The 12,263-nt window shown below is 38.1% G+C and overlaps 1 protein-coding gene and 1 long non-coding RNA gene across 4 annotated transcripts in view; one reads left to right on the top strand and one right to left on the bottom strand.

Moving 5' to 3' along the window:
- ptprub (protein tyrosine phosphatase receptor type Ub) overlaps positions 1-12,263 on the bottom strand; it is a 310,515-nt gene that overhangs the window by 228,445 nt on the left and 69,807 nt on the right. The window lies entirely within an intron of this gene.
- On the top strand, positions 1,579-2,256 carry LOC124865488. The gene is made up of 2 exons (XR_007037611.1): positions 1,579-1,618; positions 1,966-2,256. It is a non-coding gene; the product is annotated as an uncharacterized LOC124865488 (long non-coding RNA).

The raw sequence follows: 12,263 nt of genomic DNA, 5'->3' as shown, positions 1-12,263 counted from the left end.
GTTCCAAGCGGTTCATTCTGACTCAGCTCTTCAACCCAAACTCAGATAGGTACTGCACTGAATGGTAAAGCTCTAGCAAATGGCAACGAGAACCATGATCATTTTTTAGAACTTTAACTGATACAAATCTGTTTACGTTCTGCTTTGAATTTTTCATGTGATTGTTGTGTGTGCATATTCCCTAGTTGTTAAATGAGTAAATGCTAAATCAGGCTTTAACACCTTGAAAAGTGTTTTACCAGTACAGTGTGTAGTCTAAACCCTTTCTGGCTACCAGTCAAGATTTTTTCTTACTTATTCACTCTGGTGTTAAATGGACTAATGGTGATGGTATTGGCTGCACCGCAAGTGCAAACGGGGTTAACTGGTAGGCTTGAGCTCAGTTTAAGTCTCACAGCATCTCTCTGTTCACCTTAATACAACACATTGAGCAGACTATAGGCACCCAAACAATGGAGCAACCGGAGCTATTAGAGCAACTGGTGCCCCATTTTTATGAGGGTGTAGCAAACTTCTATGCGTTTTCCTGTTGTCATTGTTTATGTCCAAAGTACTTACACATGGTTCAACGGTTTAGCCTTTCAGAAGAGAGAACAAGGCAAGAATCAGATCAGACCAGTTGCCTTATGTGTACCTCATGAGAGGTCCCTGCACATAGATTCTTGTTTTTAATGAAGTATCTTGTTTAAATTAATTTACAACAAAATAGCAAACAAAAAAACTACCTATGCTATGTTGTTTTTATAGACAACAATATCTGAAGTGTGTTTAAATTTCTTTTTGAGAAAAGTCGGATTAGTAGATTCAAAATTTAGGATTATATTGTGCAATTTTCCTTTACTGTAACCAGCAGAATCAGAGTAGTCAGTAGTCAATAGCGATATTTTAAAGTATTAGAATAGTTGTTCAGCTTATTTTAAAGCAACGACATGTACCAAATATATATATATATATATATATATATATATATGCATTATTCCATTCTCTGTAACGCTCCGCTTGATATTTACTTTATGAGAAATTGCTTTGGAGTTATTTCAAATGCAATAGACACGGAGACAGACACGAAAGGGGAAAAAAGTCCCTCAAAGATATTAAGTGACATGCTTTGATTACTTCAGACTTAAAGCACACAAACTACAAATAAGAGAAAGCAATGCCTAGCATGTGTAGGGATATGCAAATAAAGACAGCATTCAGAGTGAGCAAGCTCTTTGGGGAATGTAGTTATTATTATAATAACTCTCATTCTGCCATCTATTGCATCAAAAAGCATAATCTTTCTTAATGATATTTAATAGCAATAACTTTAACGGGTCCTGGGTGCAGAATTGGTGGGTTGTGGTTGTTGTTCCCTGCATCTGTTGCCACATTTTCCATTCGTCCGTCAGTGTGAGAGTTACAGTGTAGCAGTGGGCAGCTTTAAATGACCCCAAAGCCTGTGTCACAAATAATTAGAGTGGGACAGCATGAGACGTGACATGCTAATGATAGGAATAATCACTAGCAGGTCCTGAAGGTGACCCCCGTGGTCAGCTGCTCTTTCTTTTCTCTAATCTGCCATTAGACAAATGCTCTCAATGTGTTGTCAGAGAGAAACAGAACTGGACACACTTTGGTAAGGATTCATCATCATTTTCAATGCAATGTAGATTTCCAAACATTAAAGTCATTTATAGTTTATTCACATTGCTGTGCTGATTCAGTGAGCTCAATAAATCTGTAACTTTGGATATTTTTATTTTCAAGAGACATTCCAAGTGCAAATCCCTTAAATTACTGTACAAGACAATCCTTAATGTGCTGAGCATAACTGAGTAAATCAGCGCTTATCATAACATTTCAATGATTTGCTGTTATATTAACTGTTAATGGTAAATAAATATGTTTTGGTTGTTTGGCTTTCATTACCTTTCTGTTGTATTTCTTCTTTAGTTGTTTTTGTGTACTTCTGTTTCCCTCCAGTTCGATGCCACACCTGTTCGATCAGCTCATTAGTCACTGTATGTAAGCCCCTGAGGTTCTCTGGCTGTTTCCCAGATAGTCTTTGTACTCTTTGTATTCAAACTTTTTTTTTTATTCTTCTTTGTTGGCTCCCTTGTGCTGGTTCCCGCACTTTTGTAAGCAACTCATTGTGTGCTTTGGGACTTTTCTGGACCATGCTTGTATTCTTTTTCATGCCCTTTCCCTCTTTGTTTGTGTGTGTTTTACTGCCTTCCTCAGCTAGAGCAATAAACTTTGGATCAAAGACATAAACTCCTGCTGCTTTTCTTTCATAAAGTTGTTAGTTTTACAATATCACACTTTAGAAAACTCAGTGTCTTAGATTTCTTGTTATTTTGGAAGAAAAATAAATGTGTAATAATAACTTAAAAAGGTCAGTTAAGTCTAAATAAATTGTTTTTGACATTGTAAGGGTATTTACTTGCCTACTATGGTGCTTTGCATTAGAGCAGATAAAAAGAACTGTCTACTGTCTTTTTACAGAATTAAAACAAATTATAAAAATAAAAACATGCCCTTCCTATCAATACATGGACAAAACCTTTTTGCAATCCACAAAATTCTATTAGAATAGCTTATTTGACTTTGTCACCTATGGATTTCTTCACCTCACACATCAGAACATTTGATCTCCATCTACTTAATGAAACTTCCAATTTTAACAAATTTTTCAACCTGCACATACTTATATTGCAATGTTTGTTCTTCATCAGGCATGGGCTGGTTTTCAGTGTCAAAATATACCAACATTTTAGGAATTTCTTTTAAAACCACCCCTCCCCCACCTATTAGTGCGTCACGCTGGTCATCTGGCTGAAAGAAAGCTGCGACCTCAAGAGTGACTGGATGTTTTTTCAATCTTTTTGGAACCCAGACTTTTACTGTGCACTTTTACTGTGCACTGTGCACTACCTTTAGGTGGCTTACTACTATACTAAAAAAATTATCCAACAGTTTGAAAATAATTCTGATTGCAAAATAAGGCAGACAGTCATGATGTGGTTATTATGCTGTGAGACTTTCATACTAGCCCATACCTATTCTTGATATTATAAGCCTATAACATTTGGCATGCAGCAACAGGATAAGTTAATTAGTTTCCCTCTTTGGCTTAGGCTGAACTCTATGTTCGAAACTTTCATATTTGCTTTGAGTTGTTGTTTGATATTAATATGTAGCTCTAAATCTGTTTTTTTATGTGAATTTGCTGGCTTGAACACAGAGTTAGTAGAGAGACCACATAGTGTGATTTAGATTTAGTCTGTACATCCAAGTTACGTTTCATACATCAGCATGTTGTTTGCAACAAAATCATCTAAAATAAACTAAAGACTATTAATTAATATATAAAGTTAGTATTATAATATATAAATAATAATAATAACTATAACAGACAACATATACAGGGTTTGGACTATGAAACTGAAACACCTGGTTTTAGACCACAATAATTTATTAGTATGGTGTAGGACCTCCTTTTGTGGCCAATACAGCGTCAATTCGTCTTGGGAATGACATATACAAGTCCTGCACAGTGGTCAGAGGGATTTTAAGCCATTCTTCTTGCAGGATAGTGGCCAGGTCACTACGTGATACTGGTGGAGAAAAACGTTTCCTGACTCGCTCCTCCAAAACACCCCAAAGTGGCTCAATAATATTTAGATCTGGTGACTGTGCAGGCCATGGGAGATGTTCAACTTCACTTTCATGTTCATCAAACCAATCTTTCACCAGTCTTGCTGTGTGTATTGGTGCATTGTCATCCTGATACACAGCACCGCCTTCAGGATACAATGTTTGAACCATTGGATGCACATGGTCCTCAAGAATGGTTCGGTAGTCCTTGGCAGTGACGCGCCCATCTAGCACAACTATTGGGCCAAGGGAATGCCATGATATGGCAGTCCAAACCATCACTGATCCACCCCCATGCTTCACTCTGGGCATGCAACAGTCTGGGTGGTACGCTTCTTTGGGGCTTCTCCACACCGTAACTCTCCCGGATGTGGGGAAAACAGTAAAGGTGGACTCATCAGAGAACAATACATGTTTCACATTGTCCACAGCCCAACATTTTGCGCTCCTTGCACCATTGAAACCGACGTTTGGCATTGGCATGAGTGACCAAAGGTTTGGCTAAAGCAGCCCGGCCGTGTATATTGACCCTGTGGAGCTCCTGACGGACAGTTCTGGTGGAAACAGGAGAGTTGAGGTGCACATTTAATTCTGCCGTGATTTGGGCAGCCGTGGTTTTATGTTTTTTGGATACAATCTGGGTTAGCACCCAAACATCCCTTTCAGACAGCTTCCTCTTGCGTCCACAGTTAATCCTGTTGGATGTGGTTCGTCCTTCTTGGTGATATGCTGACATTACCCTGGATACCGTGGCTCTTGATACATCACAAAGACTTGCTGTCTTGGTCACAGATGCGCCAGCAAGACGTGCACCAACAATTTGTCCTCTTTTGAACTCTGGTATGTCACCCATAATGTTGTGTGCATTTCAATATTTTGAGCAAAACTGTGCTCTTACCCTGCTAATTGAACCTTCACACTCTGCTCTTACTGGTGCAATGTGCAATCAATGAAGACTGGCTACCAGGCTGGTCCAATTTAGCCTTGAAACCTCCCACACTAAAATGACAGGTGTTTCAGTTTCATTGTCCAACCCCTGTAAATGGATGTAAGCTGTATCAATATATAAAGCAACAAGACCTGAAGTTAAAAAATCTATATGAGCTTGTAGCTCTTGGATCTGGTTTTGTGCATAGAGGGTGGGTTGCAGAAATGCAGGAGTGGCTCTCCCAGAGCAAAATTCATGCAAGAACCATCACTGGAAGTCAGAAGATATTCAAAAGGAAACTAAAGTTTTATATTCTATGAAATGCCTGTTGTTCATTCAGACTGCAACAAAGTTAGAGAGAGCAAGACTTGCATAAGATAACAGTAAGGCTAAACGCATTAGAGCAAAGCTGCTCTGTTTGAACTCTTCTGCTGCTTCAACCTCTGTCTGACATAGAACATGCTGGGTTTGGAAATGCTGGCAGCCTTTTTTAAATCTCAGAGTTGACGTAGGCCTTCACAGTTTTGGCCGAATAAAAACACAGAAATTGCTTATTTTTAATTTAAACTGTTAACAACATAATAATTTGATCTCTATATAAAAAGTAACAGTAAAATCTTGTCTAGCACTGGCTACCCTCTCATACATGCAATGTGAGCTCGGCTCTGCTCCAAATATAAATAAATAATGTCCAGTCACAGTATGAAGTCTAAAAGAAAATACACTGTTTTTATATCAGCTTTTATTATAGTACTTTAATTAATTGCAATCAGGTAGTAGTGAAATCAACGGGTCAAAACTTTCCAAAACCTGGAGATTGGAAGCTGCCCAAAATATTCTGATGAGTGCATCTCTATTTAGTAATACATAATTAATCCAATGAAGTTGATTAAAGGGTTAAGGCACTGATACCAACTGAGGGTGTGTTTTACCCCTTTTACTTGTGTCTGTACTATATTCTTACATCATCTCATCATAAAACCACCAACTGATTAATCTATTATACATGTTTGGATGCAAGCTGATCTGAAACACAAGCACGTTCACGGGAGACCCTCACCTAGAGCGAATCTACAACATTCCCTTTCCCTGGGGTGATGATATGACAACAGCTTAGCACACCATGTAAGGGTGATTGTAATGGGTGATAGTAGAAGCCAACCATAAGAGAAAAGAGTTTGCATTTCTCTCACTAGATTTGATTTATTTCCCTATACTAGGCTGTAACTGCAGAGATCTGCCGCCAAGGCCAGAGGTTAATTGTTGCCATACCAGGGTCTATTTCTAATAGAACAGCCAGAGATATGGGACCTGACACATCCAAATGCTGGCACTATATTATTCCCTGCTGGGTCAGTAAATGAAGCCTGCATACTTCTCCCCGCTAAAGTCTCATCATGAAAGGAGGAAGCCGGGATCCAAGCTGCCTGGGAACGTCAACTCCTCAGAGCACGTGGGAAGAGATCCAGCTCATCTATCATCACAAACACACTCCCCCATGCTGCTGTGGAGGACCAGGGGGTGTGTGGGGTGTCAGTGGTTATTTTTTAAATTAATAATTACAGCATAATTTACTGCTTTTACCAGAGCAAAGTTAGATGCTGGTAAGGTTTTCTAGTTGAGGTTAAGGCTCATATCTACACTGCCTTGCAAAGGCATTCAAAACAACCAAACTTTTTCACATTTTCCCAGGTTACAACCACAAACTACAATATATTTTATTGGAATTTTATTTGATAGACAAACATGAAGTAGTGTGTTGAAATGATGGCATGTATTTGTATTCTAGCCCCCTTAATGCCCCCAAATAAATTTCAAGTCAACATGATTAACGCATTACTAAATAGTGTCTGTGTGAAATTTGTTTGAGCACTTCATGCTACCTTCTGACGGCAAGCTTTATGGAGATGCAGATTTTATTTTGCAGCAGGACCTGGCACCTGCCCACACTGCCCAAGGTACTGTGACTATGGTGTTACGTTCCTTGATTGACCAGAAAACTGGCCTGACCTGAACCCCATCAGGAATCTATGAGGTATTGTGAAGTAGAGATGAGAGACACCGGACCCAAGAATGCAGATGACCTAATGGTGACTATTAATAAAAGCAACCTGGTCTTCCATTATACCCCAGCAGAATCACAGGCTGATCATCTCCATGGCATGCTGCATTGATGCAGCAATTCATGCAAAAACATTCAAAAACAAAAAGGAGGCCCAACCAAGTATTGAGTGCATAGAAATGAACATACTTTTCAGAAGCCTGACACTATAATATCCTTTTATTATTGATCTGTAATATTCTAGGTTTCTGAGATGCAAAATTTAAGGTCTTAATTATAGTTAAACCAAAATTCTTAAAATTACAAGAAATAAAGGCTTGGGATTTCACTCCATATTTCACTCCATTTTAATTTTTTTAGATGTACCTGTAGAGCCAGAACTACAACTGAATGGATCAGTGGTATCCAATGTCACTCCTCAACCTCAAACATAAATGCTCTGATGTTTCTCTATTTAACTCGCCCATATCATATGAATGATTCATGATGAGGTCTCAACAGAACATGATGACATGCCAAGGAAGTAATTTAGCCATATGAATCAGCTGCGCTTGACCGAGCACACATTTAAAACATGGAGGACATGTCCCTTTAGGACTGGAGCTGGACACCACTGGTTTAGAATAAAATATATTTATGTGTTAGAATGGACCAGTGAAAGTCCAGGCCTACGTGAGTGTAATTACTTGTGATTACTTGCAAGGCTTTCCTAGAATTCTGGGCATTCCTGCTTGTTTCTAGGTGTTTCTTAGGATCTGAAAACAAGAATTACTAACACCAGCTAGGAGGCATTAGTATTTCTGGATTGAAATTCAGTGAAGATATTTAAAACGAGTCGTTACACACACTGTAGAGTGATGAAGAAACACAATGAGGTGGCTATGATGATGATAATGATGTTAATTTTAAAGCCTTTAAATACCTTTCTCCTTTTGCAACATTGTTTTACAGTAATCTTAATGCCTATTGTGAGTCTACCCTCGAGCCCCATAAATAACTCAGCACTTCAACACCTCTGACTCTACGGTCGACCAGAATAACCTCAGATTTACACTGTGGAAGTGATGAGCCGCGCTCCAGTGCAATAACTCCTCTTGCGTTTCGTGAGGACATAAAAGAAGGTGGAAGGCTGTTTACCAGACTCTTCAATTTGCCGCTACATTCGTGGTGATACATAAAAAATGGGTTGCCAGGTTTTATGCGTGCAGTTAATCATGGCTATGAGTCTTTCTGTGCTCGTATCACTCGTCTGTCTCACACGTGGCTCTTCATATTAGGTTTGGCATTTTAACCCTTTGTCACCTGCATACCTCACTATTCAATTAATGTTACCCATACACCATGAATACTGACAGTCTCTGCTCATTGCCTTTCTTTGCATATGTGTTAGGCATAACGACTCTAGCCTGAGCTTATTTCAGCTTTTCTTCACTTGAATAAATCAATCAGCAAAATAGACTTGCCCTATCCTGCATTAACTGTCAGGTATTCATATTCTGAGACCACATCCATGAAATTATAATCCTAAAAACCAATGTTTTTTAAATAAAAAACAATATTTCAAAGAAATAAAATGGCCCGATTTTGTTTGGAAACCAAATATAATCCATTGATCTGAAACTCAGCAGTTAATCCTTTCACTGGCTTCTAAAAGATTACAGTACAGTGTGTGAGCTGAATAAAACTGGGGAGTCCACAACAGGGCCGTATTTGTTCAGATTATAGATTAGCAGTTCGAGTACCCAGCATTCACTCATAAGAAGGGTGTAATAAGACAAGCGTGGCTTGACGTTTCTTCTGAGGCCTCCAGAACCAGCCCTAACCCAAGTGGATTTTATCCCACGGCCAGGAGAAGAGGAATGCCTTTGTTGTAGAGTTAGGTCCACCCACTTCCTTCAACTCGACACCCGGAAACCTTTTCCTCAGCACGGTTCACGTACGAACCGTACGGTCATGTTTGGGCAGAGAAGATTAGTTCTGAATAAAATAATCTAAATAATGTTCATTTAATGACGTTTGGTTTTTGTTTGTGTTAAGAGAAAGCTCAGCTAAGGGCTAGCAGACTGGCTGCTCAGCTAATGATGTGTTCTGTGTTGTGTTTTTAAAGTTAAGACAAACTTTATTTAAAGGGTGGTTTTAAACACAGATCAGCCATAACGCGTCGTCAACACTTATGCCTTTTGATACTTTTATCATTGGTATTTTATAGGTAAATGTTTGACTTCAAGTAGCTATAGGTTTCCTTTTTTGTTAGCTGAAACCGCTAACGGCTACGGTAACACATGACTCGCCGCCATCTTATGAATCCATTAAGAATCATTTATCCAGAAAGGTTGTTAGTTTCCATTTTAGGAAAATAATATGTCCCTAAACATTATTTTACTAAATGTGATAGCTAATTAAACACCAGTTAAAAATCATTTATCCAGGAAGGTTGTTGGTTCTTATTTAAAATAATATTTCCTTACATATTATTTTCCTAAATAAAGGCAGCTAATTAAACACCATTAAGAATTAGTCATCCAGAAGAGTTGCTTTTATTCATCATAAATAAATTCATCATAATGCAAATCATTCTTTAAAATGTTATTCTATTAAAATAATGTTTTATCTGATCTTAGATTGTGAATAGTTGTTTGAAGGTATACCAATTATTGTCTAAGTTAGTTCCAAGACTAACTTACCTTAATTTTCAGATTCCTCAAGATAATCCTTGGTTCTCAAACATAAATGACATTGCATCACTTTATTCCCCATGATTTTTCTTGATTCACTTGTTCATATTGTATACAGATGGTCTTCCTCATGCTTTCATTTTGCTTGGTAGTTTTAGCTGGATTGTTCTAGAATAGTAAAATGTTTGTTGATTGAAATATGTTTGACTTTGAGTTGACTTATTTTTGTTAATAAATTTATACCATGTGTGTGCAAAAGTTTGCTGTTCAGTAATGCCAGAGCTCGTGTCAACCTTTTCATTATTCCACCTTATTGGACTGGTATTCACATAACAACACTTAACAGACTAAATTATTATTTAATCAAATATTACAATAGTAATAATAAATATTAAATGATATAATCATAATAATAATCCCCACACCATTCACTTCACAACATTTTAATGGAATTTTATGAGACAAACTAAGGCAAAGTAGTGTATAATGTTGAGGAAGAAGGGAACATAATTTTAACAGTTTCAAAAAAACTATTGTACATCGTCAAATCAGATTTTTTATTTGTGAAGAATCTTGAAAACCATGTATGATTTTTCTTCGGATCACCTTTAGACACCCTTTTGTGTTTGTTTATCTCATAAAATACCATAGAATAAATTGGAATTTGTGGTTTCAATGTAAAAAATGTGCAAAGGACCACTGTGCAAGTCTAGGGCTCCATTTCCCTTGTATCAAGTTGAATTGCTTAAATTGCCTCAATTGTTGACTACATTCAATGCACCTACATGTGGAAATTAGGTAAAGCTGGGGTGTGGTGCTGGTGGTGTAGGGGTTAAGCATGCGACCATGTGCAGAGGCAGTAGTCCTCGATGTGGCTGTCCCAGGTTTGAGTCCCGGACCCGGCAACCTTTGCTGAATGTCTTTCCCTCTCTTTGCCCTCTTTCCTTTCTGCTTACTGTTGAAAAAGTGAAAAATAAAGGCCTCGAGTGCTGCCAAATATATATATATATATATATACAGTACAGACCAAAGGTTTGGACACACCTTCTCATTCAAAGAGTTTTCTTTATTTTCATGACTATGAATATTGTAGCTTCACACTGAAGGCATCAAAACTATGAATTAACACATGTGGAATTATATACTGAACAAAAAAGTGTGAAATAACTGAAAATATGTCTTATATTCTAGGTTCTTCAAAGTAGCCACCTTTTTACACAGCCTGGAGGTGTGTTTGGGGTCATTGTCCTGTTGAAAAATAAATGATGGTCCAACTAAACGCAAACCGGATGGAATAGCATGCCGCTGGAAGATGCTGTGGTAGCCATGCTGGTTCAGTATGCCTTCAATTTTGAATAAATCCCCAACAGTGTCACCAGCAAAGCACCCCCACACCATCACACCTCCTCCTCCATGCTTCACGGTGGGAACCAGGCATGTAGAGTCCATCCGTTCACCTTTTCTTCACCGCACAAAGGCACGGTGGTTGGAACCAAAGATCTCAAACTTGGACTCATCAGACCAAAGCACAGATGTCCACTGGTCTAATGTCCATTCCTTGTGTTCTTTAGTCTCTTCTGCTTGTTGCCTGTCCTCAGCAGTGGTTTCCTAGCAGCTATTTTACCATGAAGGCCTAATTTACACAGTCTCCTCTTAACAGTTGTTCTAGAGATGCGTCTGCTGCTAGAACTCTGTGTGGCATTGACCTGTTCTCTGATCTAAGCTGCTGTTAACCTGCGATTTCTGAGGCTGGTGACTCAGATGAACTTATCGTCCGCAGCAGAGGTGACTCTTGGTCTTCCTTTCCTGGGGCAGTCCTCATGTGAGCCAGTTTCTTTGTAGCGCTTGATGGTTTTTGTGACTGCACTTGGGGACACTTTCAAAGTTTTCCCAATTGTTCGGACTGACTGACCTTCATTTCTTAAAGTAATGATGGCCACTCATTTTTCTTTACTTAGCTGCTTTTTTCTTGCCATAATACAAATTCTAACAGTCTATTCAGTAGGACTATCAGCTGTGTACTGTATCTACCTCCTGCACAACACAACTGATGGTCCCAACCACATTTATAAGGCTTGAAATCCCACTTATTAAACCTGACAGGGCACACCTGTGAAGTGAAAACCATTTCAGGTGACTACCTCTTGAAGCTCATCAACAGACTGCCAAGAGTGTGCGGAGCAGTAATCAAAGCAAATGGTGGCTACTTTGAAGAACCTAGAATATAAGACATATTTTCAGTTGTTTCACACTTTTTTGTTCAGTATATAATTCCACATGTGTTGATTCATAGTTTTGATGCCTTTAGTGTGAAGCTACAATATTCATAGTCATGAAAATAAAGAAAACTCTTTGAATGAGAAGGTGTGTCCAAACTTTTGGTCTGTACTGTATATTTGCACCCTCAAGATTCCACCATACCCTTGCTAAATCTTTACTTATGTGTGTGTTGCTTACCCCTGCTGAGGACTTTTGTACTACTTCAGACTCTATTCTGCTAAGAATAGAGTCTGAAATATGATTTTTTTTTCCTCCTATCTTACTTTACCTAAATGTGTGATTTCATTACTTTTCATAGATTTTCAGATTTCTCAGAAGGATTACCAGCAAAAGCCAATTATTATTAGTATTTCATTACTTTTTCATTGATTTTTAGTTTTATCAAAAGGATTACCAGCGAAAACTAAATATTATTAGTAATTTGGACTTTAGCTGCTCTTACACCAATGACCCAGCTTTCTTAATTAGAAAACAATGGACTGTTATTACTTAGTTCAACTTCAGTACCAGTAAAAGCAATATATTATTAGCATCTGAAAATGTGGATTAAAGCTGTTTTGTACCAGTGTCTCAGCTTCCTTAGAATTCAGTGGAATGATGAGACTATCAATATTATCATCTTATTTAGCATAAGATGCTTTGTTATTAAGAGTGGCTTGGAACCAATTTCTACTAGTAA

The sequence above is a fragment of the Girardinichthys multiradiatus genome, chromosome 3 (assembly GCF_021462225.1).
Source record: "Girardinichthys multiradiatus isolate DD_20200921_A chromosome 3, DD_fGirMul_XY1, whole genome shotgun sequence".
Lineage (NCBI taxonomy): Eukaryota > Metazoa > Chordata > Actinopteri > Cyprinodontiformes > Goodeidae > Girardinichthys > Girardinichthys multiradiatus.
Note: the sequence above shows the minus strand (reverse complement) of the source record. Positions and strands in the feature narration are given on the sequence as shown.